This window comes from Periplaneta americana, chromosome 10 (genome assembly GCF_040183065.1).
Source record: "Periplaneta americana isolate PAMFEO1 chromosome 10, P.americana_PAMFEO1_priV1, whole genome shotgun sequence".
NCBI classification, from domain to species: Eukaryota; Metazoa; Arthropoda; class Insecta; order Blattodea; family Blattidae; genus Periplaneta; species Periplaneta americana.
Genome location: NC_091126.1, coordinates 127,273,107 through 127,294,462, shown reverse-complemented (window position 1 = coordinate 127,294,462; position 21,356 = coordinate 127,273,107). Strand labels below are relative to the sequence as shown.

General features: G+C 38.3%; 1 long non-coding RNA gene across 1 annotated transcript; it reads left to right on the top strand.

Annotated features, from left to right (window-relative positions):
* The first annotated feature begins 7,471 nt into the window (after nucleotides 1-7,471).
* LOC138708017 (uncharacterized) lies at nucleotides 7,472-20,760 on the top strand. Its single transcript, XR_011334531.1, has 2 exons — nucleotides 7,472-15,194; nucleotides 15,231-20,760. It is a non-coding gene; the product is annotated as an uncharacterized lncRNA (long non-coding RNA).
* Nucleotides 20,761-21,356: the final 596 nt, after the last annotated feature.

Genomic DNA, 21,356 nt, shown 5'->3' with positions numbered 1-21,356 from the left:
TCTATTTCTGATTCTTTATTTCTTATGTTTTCTTCCCTATTTGTTCTTATTCCATCCTGATATAATTATCTTCCATCAGCATTAAGAAGCTCACTAAAATATTGTCTCCATGTTTCAAGTATTTCATGATTATCACTCTTATTCCTACATAATGTAATCCTGGGCTGGAAGTCTTTCCTGCTTTTATTCAATTTTTGATAGAAGGCCTTGGGTTCATTTCTATTCTTTAGTTTTTCTATCTCCATTAATTCATTCTTACTAAATTCGCTTTTCTTTTTCTTATGTATCATTTTTTCATTTCGTCTAGCCTCCTGATACGCTTCCACTGATCCTCTTGTATGACTTCTCTGCTGCATTCTACAATAGGTCTCATTCTTTGCCTCTGTTACTTGCTCACATTCTTTATCAAACCAGTTCTTATTATTTGATTTACCCATCCTCCCTAATGATTCCCTCTGGCTCATTTTTTAGTACTTTGCTAAGGCCCTTCCAGTCTTCACTGACACACTCACTGTCTGCTAGTTCTGTTATGTCTTCATTTATCATACTAATATATCTAGTAGCAATTTCCTGTACTTTCAGCATTTCACAATTATACTTCCTCCCTTGTAGTCCAGTATCGGTAGTTTTCCTTATACAGTGGACACTTTTTAATTCGAACTCAAAGGGGAATTTAAAAAAACTTCGAATTATCGAAACTTCGAATTAACAAAAAAAAAACACTTTATTTTGCAAAATAGTGTGCCCTGAAATAAATTTATTTCATACAAATACTATAATTAACATACAATGCAACTCACCCTTTTAATTTCCATATTTTATCCATAAAAAGTGTAGTCCTAGTAGCGTGACACAGTGTTTAAAGCACTTGAGTACAAGACAAACAATCAATAGAAAATAAAAACATAAATCTATCACTAGAAAAAAACACACATCATTAGGCACATAGCCTACAAGTTTTTACATAAAGAAATGCGTGATTTTAGTTTTAGTTTTGTTTAATTTTACATGTTGGATAAAGTCTTCAATTTCATTTATCGAGTGAAACAAATTATCCTTTACATTTGGTTGAGCCTCAATAAATATTCTTAAACCTTCCACCATTTTGAATGCTTCAGAAGGTGACGGAACAGGCTCTTCTGTTACGGCATTCTCGTCGTCATTACCATCATTTTCATCAGAAGAAATGTGATTTCTCGTCACTTCTTGCATAATCTCCTCTTCCGTCAGCTCTCCACATACAGCAACCCCATCATCAAAATTTACATATGTATCATAACTAACGTCAGGCACTATTTCTTGCCACTGCTCGGAGATAGGCTCATCTTGTTCTTCTGTTGCGATTTCAGTACTGGTATTAACTTCTCGATTGTTGAAACCAGCCTTACGGAAACAGTTTGCAATTGTTTGTGCAGTAACTGCTTCCAAGCTTTGTGTAGCATTCTACTGGCATTCAGTAAGTCAATTTTACACTTTCTAATGTCGTCGTTTATGATCTGTAGAACTACTTGCCGTCGGTACATGTGCTTTAGGTTATGTATAACCCCCTGGTCCATAGGCTGCACCACTGACGTCATGTTGGGTGGAAAGTACACTATTTTAACGTTCTTTAGTTTTGGAATCTTATTGTGGGCCGTGCAGTTATCAATAAACAATAAAATGTTTCTATTAGCCCTGTACATTTTTTTGTCTAGTGATATGAGCCAATTTTCAAAAAGTTCGCCAGTCATCCAGGCTTTTTTGTTAGCCTCATATTGAACAGGAAGACTTTTCACAGATTTAAAACACCTTGGTTTTACAGCTTTCCCTATCATTAACAACAGCAACTTTTCAGATCCATCCATATTTGCACCAACTAGCACAGTTACTCTTTCTTTGCTATTTTTTCTGTCGCTGCACTGCTCCTCTTTAAATGTGAATGTTTTGTTAGGCATACACTTGAAAAAAAGTCCAGTTTCATCCACATTAAAGATGTGTTTTTGTTCGTAATTCCTTGTGAGTTCAGGTAATCCACTAATCCACTCATTAGCGGTTTCCATATTAACTGAAGCACTCTCACCGCACACGTTTTTAAACGAAATGCCATTTCTTTCTTGAAATCCACTGAACCAACCCCAATTTGCTTTAAAGTTTTTAACGCCCAATTTTTCTGTGAATTCTTCTGCCTTGGTACGCACTAATGGGCCACTCAATGGTATGTTGCGATCACACGATTGTTTGAACCATTTGAGCACACACTCATCAACTTCAGGAAATTCACCTCCTCTTATGTGTTTCCTATTTCCACCACTTTGTAAGCAACTCTCCAATATTTTTTTCTTTATTCTTTATGTAGGTGGATAAAGTGTTCGGCAATATTCCATATTCCTTGGCAATAACTTTCTTCTTTTTTATTCCCTTTTCTACTTCCCTGAGCACTTCAACTTTTTTTGCCAGTGTTAAACTGGTGTACACTCCGCGTTTTGACATTGTACGTAAAACGTGTCACTGAAACATTCCTATCAACTGAAGGTTTTAAGTTCACTGAATTTTGTACTGCACGTACTGTGAAAGTAAGGGAGGGTACTGTACTTCGTTATTTCCAGTTCTTGGGTGATGAGGGAGGGGTGGGTGTCTACCTGAAGACACAAAGCGCTGGACAATAAGGTAGAGTTCGTTTGCCAGTAGTCAGAGTTTAACGGAAATTCAACAATAAGCAACTAGGAATGCGGAAACTAGAAGATGGATTCTTGGAAATTTTAACTGAGATGTACACGAACCATATTTCGACTTTTATAAAATTCAGAATACTTTTTTCATAATGAAAAAATTAAATTGTTCCTTCGAATTATCCAAATGGTGGCTTCAAAACGTCGAATTAAACGTAAATTTTTTACGTTATTTTAAATAGGAGTTTCAAGGGGACTGTACTTTTATTCGAATTGCCCAATAATTCGAATTATTGAATGTCGAATTAACCAGTGTCCACTGTATTAGAGATCCTGCCTCTAATTTTGGCTAATATCATATAATGGTCCGAATCTACATTTGCAGCTTTATTCCTGACATCTGTTAGATTAGAAAAATGTTTTTAATCTATTAATAAGTGATAAATAGAGAGCGGAATTTAGGCAAAAACCTATTTTTTTCCTTGATACAGAGAGGCTTGAGATTTAATATTGACATTTTTCATGGAAATATAGGTATAAATAAAGGGGTTTTATAGTGCCTAAAATGCCTATTTCAATGTTAGTACCTATTTTTAATTTTTTTTTTTTATTTTTGCATCTTTTTTGTAACTATTTAATGTTTTTCTTAATATCCTGTACTGTTTACATTCCAAGACGAATAACAACTCCTTCGTAGCAGTGAACAACACAATAGAGAAGTACCTCTGGGCCACCCCTTCTCATTCTTAAAAATCTTTCAATCCTAAAATTCCAACTTTCAGTCGGCCTGGGTAGCGTAGTCTGTATAGCGCTGGGCTTTGTGCTTGAGGTTACGGTTTCGATCCTGGCCCAGGTCAATGCCATTTAATTATGCTTAAATGCGACAGGCTCATGTCAGTAGATTTACTGGCATTATTATTATTATTATTATTATTATTATTATTATTATATCTTCCTCTGTTTGTCAGCAATTTAACACAAACTCACTGGGTTGCACTCGAATAAGCATTCTCTTACATTCCAAGACAGATAACAACCCCCTTCCTTTTTTCTCACCATTTGTTAGTACAGCAGTGAGTGACACAATAGCCACAATAGGTCTGATCATCTACTATGAAGCAAACTATGGAAATGTGATTGGTGAATGAAAAACACTCTTATGTTAGTGACATTATTTAACAAAAAAAAACCCTATTTTTTTATTTTATAGAGCCTAAATAAAGGAGTTAAAAGCCTATTTTAGGCGCCTAAAATTCCGTTCTCTATTGATCAATTTGATTGAACCTATTTCCATCTGGTGCTCTCCATGTTATTTTGTGTATATCTTTGAGTGGGAACATTATACTTCCCACCACCATATTTCTTGTATTTGCATAGTTTATTAACCTTGACCCATTATCTGTTGTTTCTATATGCAAACTATGTTTTCCAATCACTGGGATATATATTTTTTCTTTGCCAATCTTGGCATTCATATCTCCCAATATTATCTTACAATCATTCTTTGGGCAATCATTTTATATTTCATCCTATTCATCATAGAATGCATCCTTTTCCTCATCACTCTTCTCTTCCATTGGAGCGTGTGGACATATGAGACTATAGTTAGTAAATTTTCCTTTTATGCTTAACCTACACAATCTGTTGTTAGGTTGAAAATCCATCATTACATGTTTATCCCTTTTATTTACTATAAATCCTGTTCCTAAAGTATGTTCTCTCTTTTGGCAGCTATAAAAAATCACATGATCTTTTTTTTTCTATCACTCTACTTCCAACCCATCTCATTTCTTGAACTGCCATAATATCCACTCTATTTTATCTATTTGGTCCACCAACTTTCTCAAAGCCCCTGGTTGGTTGATATAAGGTCAGTACGTTCCATGATCCGATTCGAATGTACTTTTTCCATTTGCCTTGTCTTTGTTGCATCAGTCCGACATTTTCTTCTACAGATTTCGTAACACTGAAATTTTTGCGAAGGTAGGGTCGTCAGCCCCACGTCCCAACCCCCAACCTGGAGGGCCAGGCCTTTTTTAATCAAGGTTTCTGTCCCTTAGACCTGTTGCTTTCTTTACAGCTATGGAGCCAGATCTGCCTCTCCCTATCCAATGAGGTAGTTTCATCTGCCTCCTTTGCCATTGGAACTCTTAACTCCTCTTCCGCCGTTGGGACTCATATTCCTCTTCCACCATTGGAACCGTTGAACATCCTTCTCTTCTGACCTGCTTCTTAGTCTGGGGTTTTACCTTTGGTCTGTCCAGCATGAGAGGCCCTACCAGTAGCTACGCTACTGCTGGCATAGCCCAAAGGGTCATCAAACCACGCAAGCACCTCCCACCAACATCAAGGTCATGCAGCTCTCAGGGGGTGACGTTGGCATGTTACTAGGAGAAAAGTTACAATAATACATTTTTAAATATTTATTGTACTTTATACATTAGAAAACTTTGATTTTTCTGTAGTTCCTTTTTTCCCATGCTTTATTGCCAGTTCAACTGTTTTCCTTTCCAAACTCCACTTTTTATGAAAATGTTCGTGACAGTATTTTTTGTGGAGTCTTTTCTCACATTTCTCACACATAAGTCTAGTGTTCTTCTAGCACAGCACACATCTTCCCTGTGATGTCTCCCCTAAAATGTGATTCACTCTGTCATTGCATATGTCCTTTATCACTGGAGCTGTAGGCCCTCTTCTACGTTTCCTGTCAGCATGGCTGGAGTTGATCAGAGCCATTGCAACCGTTCTCCGGAACTGAAGATGTGTTATTTTCTGTTCTGGATGCAGGTACTGAAAGAAACGGACTGCTGCTATGACAGACATATTGAGCCCATTCGAAAACAAACCCCCACCACCACTTTTTAGACCTTAGTCTCAGTCAGTAACTGGATGCAAGTCCAGTTGGTCCACACCTCCCATTCCTAAATTATACTTGTGTATCAAGTTAGTTTGTTGCACCTCCTTGTTCTCAGATTTTACTCTTCTGAGTCTTCTGAACAGGGGTTGCAGTGAAGTGATTACTTGCCACAGTAACCACAGCATTGTCGTTCCATTTGACGCATATATTCCCATCAGACTTGTAATCAAATGTTCCACGTTCCTTCTTCTTCAGTTCATTTGTGGGTACTAGAGGGCACTTGTTTATCCTACTTTCTCTTACTGTGCCACAAGCTCGAAAATTTCTTTTTGTAAGGTCTTCCAGTAGAGAGTGACTGGTGAAAAAATGATCAAAAAACACTATGTGGTTGTTAGAATTAGGCACAATGGAAAGCATATTCATCACAATGCGGCTACCCAAAGGCGAGCCATCAGAAGCACACAACATCCAAATGAATTGGTTTGTTCTTTATGAACATTTTGGCACTATGGTGACCGTGATAAGGCACAATAGATTCATCGATACAGTATTAATATCCTGGTGGAAAACACCGAACTGTTGAAACTGTTTGTTGAGACTGTCATAAAATGTTATCACTTTTGCCACTTTGGATTTTACTAGGTTATTGTCTGCGATATGTAAGTACCGTTTTATTTGGCAGAATCTGTCCCTACTCGTCACTTTATCAAATATAGGAGCTGAAAGATCTTCACATGTGGACCAATAATCATTCTCTCTCCGGGTAATGTGTGATATCCACTCACTAATAACAGACCCAGAAATCGACACATCTCTTCTATAGAAATATCAGAGAGTGGTCATTTTTGTCTCTTCTTTCGTATACATGTGTCTGTTTTACAATTTCTTCTATCATGCCAGGCATCATAAATAAACAGAAAATCTCAAATTCAGTTTTTCCTAAGTGATTTTCCCCAACCCTATCAATATTATCTGGTGGATCATGAATGCCACCTTTTCGTTCTTCCTCTAGTTTCTTCCTTGTATTTTGGATTTCTTTGAAGGATTGGGATTTTCGTGTTCATCACTTTCACTGTCCGAAATATCACTATTATTCAGATGAATTTCCACTTCGCCAGGTATTTCACTGGGGAGTACATCTGTATCTAAAACATTATCTTGAATATCTTCCTCATTACTTTCAATATTCCAATTACCCAATTCTAGTGAAATTATTATTAGTGTACATCTAATTCCTTATTGCTGCAAGCTGCTTCAGCTGAATCCACTGCAGTCTGTAGATATCGATATTTTTTCACATATGAACTGAAATAAAAAGGGAAAAATATAATACTTGATAGCCAATGAACATAATTATACAATACTAGCGGCTTGTGCAGCAAATCCTGCAAACTAAGTCCATTAGACGTTCAAATAAAAATTTTTCAGATTTATTTTCAATGAAAGATACCAGACATTTTGAAAGTTGTTTGCTTCCATAATAATGAAACATATTCCCTCTGAATGTTTTTTTTATGCCAAATACTTTTCTGAACCTATCCACCTTCAGTTTTTGAGTTTCAACGCGAAACCACAAGTAATAATGTCAGGAAGTTCGGTGGGTTTTTCATTTGGGAGTAAAGCAATAGCTAATTCAGGTCATTGTGGATAGTACGCGAAAGTTAAAAACAATGTCAGGTATGCTAAGCTTTCGAACAATAGACTTAGCATCTTGGTATAGCTGCTGCATGGAGAGCTTGAAATGTAGAGGGTAAAATCATTTTATCCTGCTAAGAGAACTTGCTGAAATGATTGGGAGAATACAAAATTTTCTAGGTCTCTTATTTTATCAGTATTGGTCTTTCCTTAGGAACTGTAACTTTTTATCTCTCTCTCTCCCTCTCCCTTCCCCCTCCACATCCCTCCCTCCCCTCCCCCCCTCTTCCCCTCTCTCCCCTCCCCCTCTCTCTCCCCCCTCCTCCCCCTTTCTCTCATACTGAATAGAATGACGCATATAAATATCTACACCACACAGCCATTAAGTATATGAAAAAGACCCAACCCCACTTGATTAACAACTATAAAAATATTTCATTTTTAATAACAATATAATTTTCTTACGTAAGTTTTGTAGTTTTATATATATGTATACTACATAGCCACCACTCAGTAAATTATACAAATTAAGACCTAATTTCATATATTCTCTACATCTACTTATATAACCCCAAAATTTTCACTTTCATATCATCAGTATAGCATTAATATGTATAATTAATGAAAAATAGTCACATCATGGACTTAATTATAATAATATTTCATTTCTAATGGTAATAATGTCATCAAACCATCTCAAGTTTTGTAGATTTTAATATCCACTACCCAGCTGTACTCAGAAAATTACACACCGCAGAATCAGACCTGTAAATTATTTTTAATAAGGCTTGAAGTTTTTAATAACCAGTTGAATTTGAGCTCTAAATATGTCAGCAATCTTGCAGATCATGGCCTTCGTGTAATAGCCTATTGTTTATTGTGATGTCTGTTTTGTTTTATTCTAAAATGCAATTAGTTCTCAAAACTGACGAAAGATGGATTTTGGAAAATTATGTAGGAAAACTAACGCTTCACTGAAAGTTACTATTTTTCTGAAAAACTTTGGGTTCCAAGCTTCAAAATGAGGGGTCATTTATTAAAATCTGTTCAGCCATTTTCCCATAATTTCCATTACCAGTTGAAATTATATATATAGATTCTTGAAAATAAAATAAGTAAATTAGGTATACTTCCCATAAAATTTCTTAGGATCCATCTTTCCATTCAATGATTATCATACGTAATTGTTGTAACACAAGTATAGGCTGTACTATAACGAAGCAGCACTGAACTTGTAACAACACAATCTTCCAGCACAAAGTAGTTTTATCAATGGAATATTTCTGGAAAACATCCCTTCACAGCTGTGTATGTGAAAGTTTCACAGTAAGCTCACTAAGGTTACTTTTGAAGAGCGTTGCAGCCTTGAAATTTTCAGAGTACCATAAAAATTCCTTCATATAATAGGGAGAAGTTGACCCTTCCCTAGGTTATGAGTTTGTTTCAACAGGATGTAGGAAAAATAAGTTTATGCTTTTAAAAAAACAGCCGAATTATAGCGCAACTATGCTTATAATGATAGCCTGATACTATATAACCAGGGCTGGGCAAAATACTGACATCCAAGTATTTCAAATACAAATCCAAAATACTTCAAAGAATAGTATTTGAAATACAGATACAAAATACTTCAAAAAAATTAACCAAAATACAGTACATTTGTATTTCAAATATTTGACACAGTATATAAAGAAATAAGAATATTACTGAAAATCTAAAATATTATATTAATATTAAAAGTATTTTTATGTCGAAGTTTTATATAAACACTGTAACTGAACATTCTTCCTTTTCCCATTCAGCAATGAAATTATGCTACATATGAATAATTACTGCTTCCTTAAAAAAAAAAAAACAACAGTTTCTCAAAAAGTTCATCAGATAAGGATCCCCTTGCTGGTGAATGAATAAATCCTACAAAAACAGAACAGTCTTTCTACAGGTGCAGAGGAACACAAACTTGTATTATACTTTATGAATGCTTGTTTCACTGTTGGGTAATTCTCTAGAGTGCACAGGGTTTTCTTTTTGCTTTTCAAAGTCTGTTGTACTTGAGTTGAAAACATAAAAATTGTTTTCATTGTCTGAACTGACCAAAGGTGTAGCAGAGAACTGCTCAGCTGATTTCACACACATATTCTGTATCCTCTTCTTATCATTTGGTGAGGCAGTGTCAGGTAGCCATCCCATCTTGAATGATGGGTGGAAGCAAGCTGCCAAAATAGCTCAATTTGCTTCTGGGGCCAGATCAAACATCGCTTTAAATCTTGATGAAAGTGAACTTATTAGGATTAGAGTTATTTGGACAGATGGCATATATTTCTAACAATATGTAATCTATTTTTGTGGGAAATTAATGTGGACAAGAGTTGGCCGTAATAGCACGTCTTCTCATTTTGCATAATCAAGGGCTACAGCAATGGGTTTCAGAACTGCACAATATTCTTCAAAGTACTTTGAAGGTTGGCAATCCAAGTTTTTCGCATATACTGTTTATATCATGTTTGAATTGCAGCATTTGAGAGATTGAGTCATAAAGAGAATTCCATCAAGTTGGGCAAGGAAACTTTAATGAATATTTCAAGACATCTGATATAATTTCTGAGGATTTGGATCTCCTAGATGCATTCCATAATGCTGAACATGCAAGTGTTGAGTGATGGATCCTTGATGCTGTTGGAGATTTCTTTATGGCATTAAGGAAATCAGTTGTGGCAAGAAAAGTAAGTGTATGGCTAGCACATCTGAAATGGGTAGGCAAATAAGATAAAAGTTCATTCTTCAAATCCAAATCCAAAACTTGAAGGACAAGAAGAAGAAAGTATTTTGAGTATTTGAAATACAAAATAAATCAATTTTATGTATTTAAATACAAAATACTTTCGAAAATCCTTACAAATTACAAAATACAAATCTATTTCAAATACTGCCCAGCCCTGTATATAACATGCCAACATTCCCAAAATGAGATACTCATGTTTAGGTCAATACAGTGAAATTAAAAAAAACATTTTGAAAATTTTATTTTATTCCTGGGTATTACCTGAATTATTCTCCTACCAATATGAGTAGGAAAGAAAATTTATACACTTTTAGATTTTTTTAAAATTATATGAATATAAAATTGACATCTGTAACAAATTTTTACAATACGTTACAAATATATTGCAGGATTCTCTAAAACAAACAGTAATTATGGACCTTGCAAAAGTACTCTATTCCTTACTTGCGCAATATGTTTAAAATAAAGGTGTACAATTAATTATAATATTCATGTTTCCAAAATGGGAACATTGAATGGTAACAAAAGTGAAGAGCAGAATTAGGAGGAGACAGAGAATGAAGGCACTGACATGTACCACGCCTGATTGAAACACATTGTAAACCATCATTAAAATCTCTATAGTTTTCCCTTAAAACTTTCATTTTGTTGCAGGCTCTTTTCCTTTATCTTAGTCAAATTCCAGGAAGTTGCTTCCTCTCTCCGACATTTACAGGGCAGTCAGTGAAACAAGGTGGCTAATTATTAAGAAGTTGTGGTGCGAATATGGTGAATAATATTTGAATTCATTTTCTTTTAATTGTATGTTATTTTTTCATTAGTTAAGGGCATTTTATTGATCATTTTAAGTCATCAACATCCGCCCCCTAGTTATTATTTATTTGTTTAAATTCCATCCCACTCGAAGTTTGCAGGAAAAGTAATGTCAATATTTGGAAGTACTTATAGGTGCGAACAGTTTTTTTTCACAAATGACCATGTTGGGCAGATCCTCATATAGAGTCCATTATGAGGATAGTTTCTAGAAAGACTAACATAGGAAGAATTATTTATAGAGGACATCACAAAAAGGCAGAAATTGACATTTTCACGAATAAGGACAAACCCGAATGTTTGTATCATATATATACATACACATTCAGGATGTTTCCGAAATGATGTTACAAACTTTCAGGGATGATGGCGAAGGGCACATGTATCAATTTGAGATAAGGAACCCTGGTCTGGAAATGACCGAGTCGAAAGTTACAAGCAAAAATAGTTGTGTGGAAATGAAATAATTTTATTCCTCTGTACACCTTATTTATGTGTATTTATCTGTACATCTTACACATACTGTATTCATCTGACGTTGTTTATATTGTCTACTTACAGTATTCCATTCAGTGCACTGTCTGAGGGATGGGGACAGGAAACTACACTAAAGCAATGCAGATAGCGTAATGTGTAACAGACATGGTCGGTCCTGATATGCACGTCTATAGACAGCAGTGTATGTGTACCAGTTGCAGTGTCCAGTCGATCAGTTGTAGTGAAATGGAGGAGTACACGAGAACTGAATAAGCAGACCTGATTTTCGAATACGGATGAGCCAATGGAAACAGTAGACAAGCTCACAGATTGTATCGGGCCAAGGACCCACGTAGGAGACATCCGGCCCATATCATTTTTGCACGACTGTTCCAAAAGTTAATGGAAGAAGGGCACGTGGTGCCAAATTACAATTCCATTTCCACACAACTATTTTTGCTTATAACTTTCGACTTAGTCATTTCCGGACCATGGTTCCTTATCTCAAATTGATACATGTGCCCTTTGCCATCATCCCTGAAAATTTGTAATACCACCTCGGAAACACAAAATAAATAATATATATATATATATATATATATTGTGAATTTTATTTCCAAATCAACAATATAATTTATTCGTCACAACAATAATTCCTTTCTACAATTCACCTTAAACGCTCTCGTCAACAATAGGATTTTCACTCAACACAGTATTCGTTATAGCACGCCACTGACGGCAATGACAATTTACTTGGACTATTACGAACAACAATGAACTGTTAATCTTAACTAATATTTACAAAGCACTATTTACAAATCAGAACTATCAGTTCTCAGTTCACAGTTCTTCTATCTCAGTCACTCGAGTTCACAGTATCTCGAACCACAGACCTTCAGAGACAGTTCACTGTACTCGAACTCAGGTCCCTCCAACTGCGGTCCACTGCACTCGAACTCAGGTCCCTCCAACTGCGGTCCACTGCACTCGAACTCAGGCCTTCGGATGCTGACGCAGATGCGGACGCACACTCGAGTCGAACTCTGGCACACAAGTCTGGCTTGCTTGCTCTGGCTTACTCACTGACTGAATAACTGAAAACTACTGTCATTCCTTCGCGACCGTAATTTATAACCACAGCGACGTAGCCTCGAAAGTTCGAATTCGCGAGTCTTCCACTTCGACGGATTTCTCGGCCTCTCTAGGCAAGCAGAAGATGCGCGCGCAAACTCCCTCTCCACTCTCTCGCCGCGTAGGCCCTTCCCCCTTACTTCTCTCCACCGCGCGCCGTCCCCGCGCTATCTGCTTTCTTGCGGGACGCTGGTCGTGAGCTCGAATCTCACGTCGCTGTCACATTGCTCCCTCCTTAGGACTGCTCGTCTCGGGCAGTCCCTTGGTAGGCTGCTAGTCGGTCCAACGTTTGGGGTCCTCCGGCTCCTCCCTCCTTATGGTGGTGCCACCCCATCCTTGTCTTCGCTGGGCAGCAATACTCGTACTGCGTGGGCGCCGTCTTGCTTTTCCACTTGGCCCTCCAAGGAGAGCTCGCTGGCCACAGGTTGGTCCTTGGCGTCCATCAGGAGCACTTCATCCCGACCAAGACGGAGTATACAGCGCCGGACGTCCACCGTCGCATCAAGTAACCGCATGGCGTCGAGTCCCAGGACGACGTCCTTGGTGATGTTGGCGACGAACACCCACATCTCCAGTTTCCTCTTCCCCAAGGTCAGGTCCAGGAAGACCTCTCTCTGGATGGGCAAGCTCTCGCCTGAAGCAGTCCGTAGCTCGTATTGGCGCAGCGGCGTCCTCCCAGGTAGGCCACGCACGACGTCTGGTCTGGCGATAGTGAGCATCGCCCCGGTGTCCACCAGTACTCTGCATGGACGGCCTCTTATCCGTCCTTTAGCAATCAGCCCATCGTCGCACCTTCTGTCGACCAGTTTCAGGACGAGCCGAGGGGACGGTGATGATGGCGCCGACGTGCTCCTCCTAGCATCGGCCCCCTCTCTCTCCTGACTGTAGCCAGGTCAGTCGCAACTCCTCCGGAAGTGCCCAGGTTCACCGCAGGACCAGCAGGTGGGCACCCGTCGTCCCCGTTGCTCAGGCGACTGTTGACTCCTCTCGGTGTCAGCCACCTCTCTCTCTGGCCGGTGGCCAGAGCGGTCACAGTCCCTTCTCAGGTGTCCTGGTCTGCCGCAGCACCAGCAGGTGGGCGCCCGTCGTCTCCGCCGCTCCGTTGACTGTTGGCGCTCCTCGACGTCGGCCACCTCTCTCTCCTGCCTGTGGCCAGATTGGTCACAGTCCCTTCTCAAGTGTCCCGGTTTGCCGCAGGACCAGCAGGTGGGCGCCCGTCGTCTCCGCCGCTCCGTTGACTGCCGGGGCTCCTCGACATCGGCCACCTCTCTCTCCCGCCTGTGGCCGGACCGGTCGCAGTCCCTTTTCAAGTGTCCCGGTCTGCCACAGGACCAGCAGGTAGGCGCTCCTCGCCTCTGCCGCTCGGGTGGCTTCGTTTGGCGCCCCCCAGCATCCGTCGCCGTGACGCTCCTAATCCAGTGCGGTGTTGAGACTTCCGCCGCCGACTTGGCCGCCTCCATCCTGAGGGCCGCCGCCAGAGCTGCGTTGATGGTGCGATGCTCTGCCAAGAGTAGCTGTTGTCTTATTTCCGGGTCTCGAACTCCGCTGCCGAAGGTGTAGGCCGCCTCTCCAGCGATGAAGTCAGTAGGCAGGCCCCTGAGGGCCTTATGGGCCAGTTGTTCCACTGCCATCGCGAATTCTTGTAGGGACTCGCCTGACTGTTGGACCCTCGTTTTCAGTTGGGTCCTGAATGCTGTCGCAAGTTGATGGTCACCATAACGTCCCTCCAAGGCCGCCATTATCTCAGCGGCTGTCCCATCTTCTGGAACGCTGTGAAGAATCTCTGAAGCCTGTCCCTGAAGCACAGTCAACAGCTGGGTAGTCTTCTCCGCTGGCGTCCACCCATTATGTGCCGCGGTGGCCTCGAACTGGCGACGGAATATCGCCCAAGACGTCGTTCCGTCGAACTTCGGCGTCTTGACGTTGTAATGTCTGGCTGAAGGCGATGGTTCCCCAGGGCCACTATATGGAGTCCTCAACTCTGTGGTCGATCTTTCCACGGCCCGTTGAACTTCCTCGGCAATTATCTGTTTCTGTTCTCTAGCCTGGCGATCCACCAACGCGAGGATGTGCTTGTTTTCTTCAGCATGTCGGTCCATCAACGTGAGTATGTGCTCGTTTTCCTCGGCGTGTTTGTCCATCACCTCACTCGTCTTGTCCAGCAACTCGCTTGTCTGCTCTTGACGACGCTCGAGATCGCGGATTTTGCCGTCGAAATGGTCTACCTCCTGTCTCAACTCGGCTACTGTCTCGTTTATAGTTATAAAATTCTGGTTTATTTTATCCAAATCGGCCTTAAGTTCGTCTTTTACGATGGCGACAATTCCATCTACGTGGGCCGAAACGCTTTCAATTTGCGTAGTGACGTCATCTTTCACTCCGCTTATGTCGCCTTTCACTTCACTTATGTCGTTCTTAACCTCACTGATGTGCTTGTTCATGTCGTTCATGTCGTCTTTCATTTCCGCGATGGCTTGCAGGATCTGCTGTAGGTTCTCCATTGTCGATAATATCCCGATTCTGACACCAATGTGAATTTTATTAGTAACAACAATGTAATTTATTCGTCACAACAATAATTCCTTTCTACAATTCACCTGAAACGCTCTCGTCAACAATAGGATTTTCACTCAACACAGTATTCGTTATAGCACGCCACTGACGGCAATGACAATTTACTTGGACTATTACGAACAACAATGAACTGTTAATCTTAACTAATATTTACAAAGCACTATTTACAAATCAGAACTATCAGTTCTCAGTTCACAGTTCTTCTATCTCAGTCACTCGAGTTCACAGTATCTCGAACCACAGACCTTCAGAGACAGTTCACTGTACTCGAACTCAGGTCCCTCCAACTACGGTCCACTGCACTCGAACTCAGGTCCCTCCAACTGCGGTCCACTGCACTCGAACTCAGGCCTTCGGATGCTGACGCAGATGTGGACGCACACTCGAGTCGAACTCCGGCACACAAGTCTGGCTTGCTTGCTCTGGCTTACTCACTGACTGAATAACTGAAAACTACTGTCGTTCCTTCGTGACCGTAATTTATAACCACAGCGACGTAGCCTCGAAAGTTCGAATTCGCGAGTCTTCCACTTCGATGGATTTCTCGGCCTCTCTAGGCAAGCAGAAGATGTGCGCGCAAACTCCCTCTCCACTCTCTCGCCGCGTAGGCCCTTCCCCCTTATTTCTCTCCGCCGCGCGCCGTCCCCTCGCGATCTGCTTTCTTGCGGGACGCTGGTCGTGAGTTCGAATCTCACGTCGCTGTCACAATATATATATATATATATACAGTGAAATATCGAGATAAGGCAGTTTTCAAGGAACCGCATAATAATCGCTTATTAAATGGGACTGCAGATTAGCAGGAGTGGATTTTAGGATTCTTTCATGTTTTAACATGAAAATACAGTACAGTATAAACCTATATATCTAAACAATGTATAAATTAAATACAGTGTATTATAGTAATACAGTTTTTGCAGGATAAGAGTTACATTACTTCCTTTCTGAAAATTTGAATACGAGAAAAATATGGGTATGTGATAGATTATTGACAGATTAAAAATTAAAGAGTTAATATCTGGAGAAAAGTAACCCAATTGTTTACAGAATGGAATAAAGGATATCAATTTGTTTACCTTAGAAATTCAAGCTTTCCCAAAGCAGTTGGCAATAGTCTGGGAATCCACTCCTTCCCATTCTGCATTTGTGAAATTCATTGCATCTAGCACTGTGATGGGTCCCATGTTTGTTTCCACATTGTCAATTGATTCAAGGAGCACAGGACAACATGCTTGCGATAAAAAGTGTTTTAATACCTTTATTATCCCTTAATCCAACAGCTGCAGTTTACTTGTTCTCTTACGAGGTAAATATTCAAGCTCGATTTTCTTCAACTTCCTATTGCTATGGTTTAATTCCTATAAGAATTTTACATGAGAAAGATTGATGCAATGTGCCTATTAAATTAACCGATACGAAATTAAATTTTTGAAGTAATCATGTATTGAAGAACGAAACTACGTATTTGTGCCAATTTACATTTCACTATATAAAATATTCTGGTTTCTACCAATCTAGATGTGTTTGATTTTATTCCTTTGATACAAATGTTAGTGAAAAAATTAATATTCTGAAGCAGGGATGAAGTTCCTAGGAGAATGTGATGTGATGGAAGAACCAAGGTTGTAAAAGTAGTCTAAAAAGAGAAGTTTTCCTCTTAAATGTGAATGTAGCATTTAATTTACGTCATTGCTCGGTTACTATTGCAGTGTAATAGTATTACCAGTGTATTCTCTTTTGTATTCGTGAACTGAATTTATTTTCGACATTACGAGCATGTCGACAGGTATTGCTATACATCTACCCACTATTGAACAGTGATGGATGACTTTTAAAATAACAGGCTGAGTTTTGGAAGCAATTGAAACACTATTAATGATGATAGGATTGTTCATGCAGAAGGATTTATTAGAACCAGTAATTATTTTCATCTTATCTTGTCTTCCAAATAGGATGTGGTTTGATTTGATTAGCCTCTGTGCACCATCTAATCAGGAGCTTCCAATGCTGCTATACCGTATTCTCACTGAGAGTTCATGTTATTACGAGGGAGTGTCTTTATACACACGTATTACGGACATTGGGTAGAAATATACTTACAAAACATGAACATCTTAAGTCACATATTTTCTTGCTTCTCTTTTCTTCATTGTAGAGACTCCCCCCCCCCCCCCAAAATGTAGCTGAACAAACGAGTATTATGATAGTAAGTTAAAGTGTTTACTTTTTATTTTTTTTTATTTTTTAAGGAATTGTAGAGAGAAAGAGACAAAATTTCACTTTAATGGTAGCCCTGTGGTGTTTGTGTCACCAAGAAAACATATCACACCCTTTAAAGCCATTGGTGTAGCTCAGTCAGCTAAGGCGCTTGCCTGCTGATTCAGAGTTGAGTTCAGTCTCGGGTTCGATTCCCGCTTGGGCTGATTACCTGATTGGGTTTTTTCCGAGGTTTTCCCCAACTATAAGGCAAATGTCAGGTAATCTATGGCGAATTCTCTGCCTCATCTCTCTATCACCAATCCCATCGATGCTAAATAACCTCATAGTTGATACAGCATCGTTAAATAACCAAGTAAAAAAAAAAACACCTAAAAGGATTACAAAGTTAAATTACTTTGACAAGGATGTTGTGCAGAGGATTTTTTCTTACACATACGATAAAGGTAAATTTTCCAAATCTACCAGTACTAAAATAACCGTAGCTTTGGAAACCAAATTTCATACAATGAATCGTCCAGTTACACATGTCAATACATTGGCAGTATTGCCGACAGTCTTTGAATGTGGTGGGATTTCTGCGTCAGTATTTCTTTGGTTATTGCGCAACTTATACACCAGGTATTTCCCTTCTCGGCCAGTGACAGGTTTGTTTTGGCGGGAAAGTAAGTGCATCTTTGAAAGTGGATACTCATTTTTCATCATAAGCGTTTTTTATAGAGCATAAAAATGTATGAAACATGTCCATGCCTTTAGAAGATCAAATCAAAATAGTATTTTAAAAAATTAAAAAATGAGGCATATGAACAATTACAGTACTATTTTGTAAGAGAAGTTATCCAGAAGGAGACATCAAGTTTGTAAAAACAAAAAAATCTCATTGTTGCAACAGACACTCCTAAGTTGCGTTACATTCTTAATTCTGGGTGTTTTATTTTCTTAATCCGTGTCTTGCCAAGTTCAGCAAATTATTTAATGTTGTCTCATCCATTTGGAGATAATTCTTAAAATCACCAGGCTCATTTTCTCTCAACTCTTGAAGCAGGGGCAAGTGACTTAAAATTTTCTTCATTGCTAACCAATTTTTACTTCAGGCTAAAAATGTTTTGCATTTGATTTCGTTTCCAGTAATATGTAACTAGCTACGCAAAGAACATAATTTCTTTTTCTGTGATTCATCTTCTTCATGTACAGTACACTCATTAATACTTTCAACATGGGAAAAGCCACTGCGCCACGCCAACTTACACGATTATTCGCAGCTTTACACCATTATCAAGACATATTGGTCTCTCACAGAATATATCAACGTCTTTGTCCATTTTCACTTTTGTGTTAGTGGTCAGCAAAAGGATTACCCCAGGATAGGCAAAATACTGATCAGGCAGTCCTGTTGTGTAAAGCCTGTCGATAATACTGCTAAGAGATGGGCTGCTATTATTGCGAAGTTAAAGTTTCACGTATAAAATAACGAATGATGTCAACTTGCTCTATAGTCAACTGAAACTAGTTTCATACCTGAAAATAGATTATGGATATTTCAGTCTGAATCAAGAAATAGACAAAATAACACAATACTGCTAGTAACACAGTGAAGAACTAACTACAGGAGGAGGAACTTATGAAAGAAATAAGACGCAACGAAATTTTAGAACCTATAATACATTTACGAAATCCTGAAGATGATGATAATAGCAAAACATGGCGACGAAACTCTAGCACTTTCAGTGTATTAATACAGCAGGTGATTAGGATAATTTAAATTAAAATTGAGTGTATTTAGGAAATTATGTTGCAACTCATTCCACTTCACATCAGTGGGCTTGCCATCAGTGTGAAAGTGTGACAGAGAAAAAGAACAAAAAGTAACAATACCGGTATTGCAGAAGTATTTATGTTGCATTGCCTGTTAAGAAAAACACTTTCCACTTGAAAAGAATTGTAAAGAAGTATTACTCGACCGAGGCCAGTGGAGTCCTGTAGCCCGGAGCCGTGGCACTACTGGTCCTGCATTTGTAATACTGCATCGCGATTGTTCACATTATGCCTGCAGCTCCACTTGCCTCAGTTGAGTAATAGCAAATTATTCACTTCGTGAAACAGGACCCAGCTAAACGTCATAACAAAAACTTCACAGTATGATATTAAGCTCTTGTGCACAGAAGCTTTTAAATGATGTGGCATGCATATATAGTATTTTCATTAGGACTACTGAAGTTTTATGGACTGTGGACTTTTGCAAGAATTATTGTTAATTTATTTGTACTTTTAAGTATGAAACAAAATATTGTTCAGTTAAGCTTTTGTGCAGGTAGATTAGTATTCTCGTGTCTTAAAATCACTTTAAGTACCTTACCCTGTGATCTTATTGTGGGATCATATCCTGGTGCTATTTATGCATTATTTCCTCAGAGCCAATGCTCACATTCTGTTGTGAGTGCATGTGATCACAATCCTTATTTACCTATGTATTATAGACTATTCAGAAAATAATGGCTCATGGACTTGTGCCTAAAATAATATGTGTTTATTTGTTCAAAGCATCATTGTGTCCATGTGTTATGGATGTACATGTTGATTCCATAGAGTTAATAAAGCGCCAAATTTCTTCAGTAAAAGTAAAGTTGACAACTACTTCATATGACTCATATAACAATTTCTTCTTTGAAGTACAGCATGTAGGATTATTGCTAACTATGGAAGAAAAAGTGAGTGAAGACTGGAAAACTACAAACTGACCACAAGTGCCATGCTTTTACCTTTGCTGTTGCATACATTTTATGCATCATTACTTGTAAAGGAAAAGTGTTGTATTAAGAAACAAGAAAGACTTCTCTGCAAGGTAGATTGTCTTGCAATATGGTGTCATGGTTATATTTTAGACCAGTGGTATTCAATCTTTTTTGCTAGCATACCCCCAAACCACATTTTTTACTTTTGTTTCCCCAAATCGCATTACAATTATGTAAAAAGTATAAAAGTATAAGATTTATGATGTATGTAAAATAAATTATTATTATTATTATTATTATTATTATTATTATTATTATTATTATACAGACAAGTTATTGATGCAATAATAATACTAATGAATTATGTTACATGTTACTGAAGCAAGGAAAAACAAGATTTGATGTTGTAAGAAAAAAAATGTGAACTGCAATATTTATCAACAAGTACAATAAAAGAAATATATCATCATTTTTACATACGTTGTCATTGGGTTGTGTACCCCTTAGCACAACCCCGCAAACCCTAGATTGAATACCACTGTTTTAGACAAGTTCTTGTTTTGTAAAGCAGTGCGTATGTTGTCAATATGTATTTTGTGCCAAATTGAATTTCTAACTCAAAGGTAAAATAGGAGTCAGGTTTCTGAATAGTCTTTGTTATAATGTCCAGAATACCGGTACCTTATCCTTATAAGCTTGAAAGAAGTATAATGTAAATTTTAAATTAATTATATTTGTGTGATTATAATTTTAGTTTCGTTTCTTTAATATACGGTAATACTTATTAGTCCAGACTGTTACAAAACTGTGTTATTTCTCATGTAATGCAAGGAGATGATTATCAGTTTATTTCCTTCCTTATTACAATTAATTAAATAAAGAAATAAACTTTTATCCATTTTGGTATTGCAAGATTTTTGAACTTTTCATTCACATGTTTTATGTCTATCCCTAATGTAATTGAGTGATTGTTTGCAGTTATGCACACAAATCACTTCATAGTAGAATTAGAAAAAACTTAAATTATGGTTTATTTAACGACACTCGCAACTGCAGATGTTATATCAGCATTGCCAGTGTCCCGGAATTTTGTTCTGCAGGAGTTCTTTTACATGCAAGTAAATCTACTGACATGAGCCTGTCGCATTTAAACACAATTAAATGCCATTGACCTGGACCAGGATCGAACCTGCAACCTCGAGCATAGAAGGCCAGCGCTATACTGACTACGCTACTGAGGTCGACTAGTAGAATTAGACCAATTTACCACAACAACTTGGTAACACTGGAGGTAATGATGCAGCAATATCTAATTTTGGAGTAAAAGCCAAATGACCGAGTCAGATCGTTAAATACGATTACATTAATTTTCTTTTCAAAATTATGGATTCAGGAGGAAGCACAAGATTGTTTCCAGTGAGTAATTTTCAAGCCATTGTAAATTCTATGAGATAAACTTTCTGAACATAATTAAAGCAAGAATGTTCCAT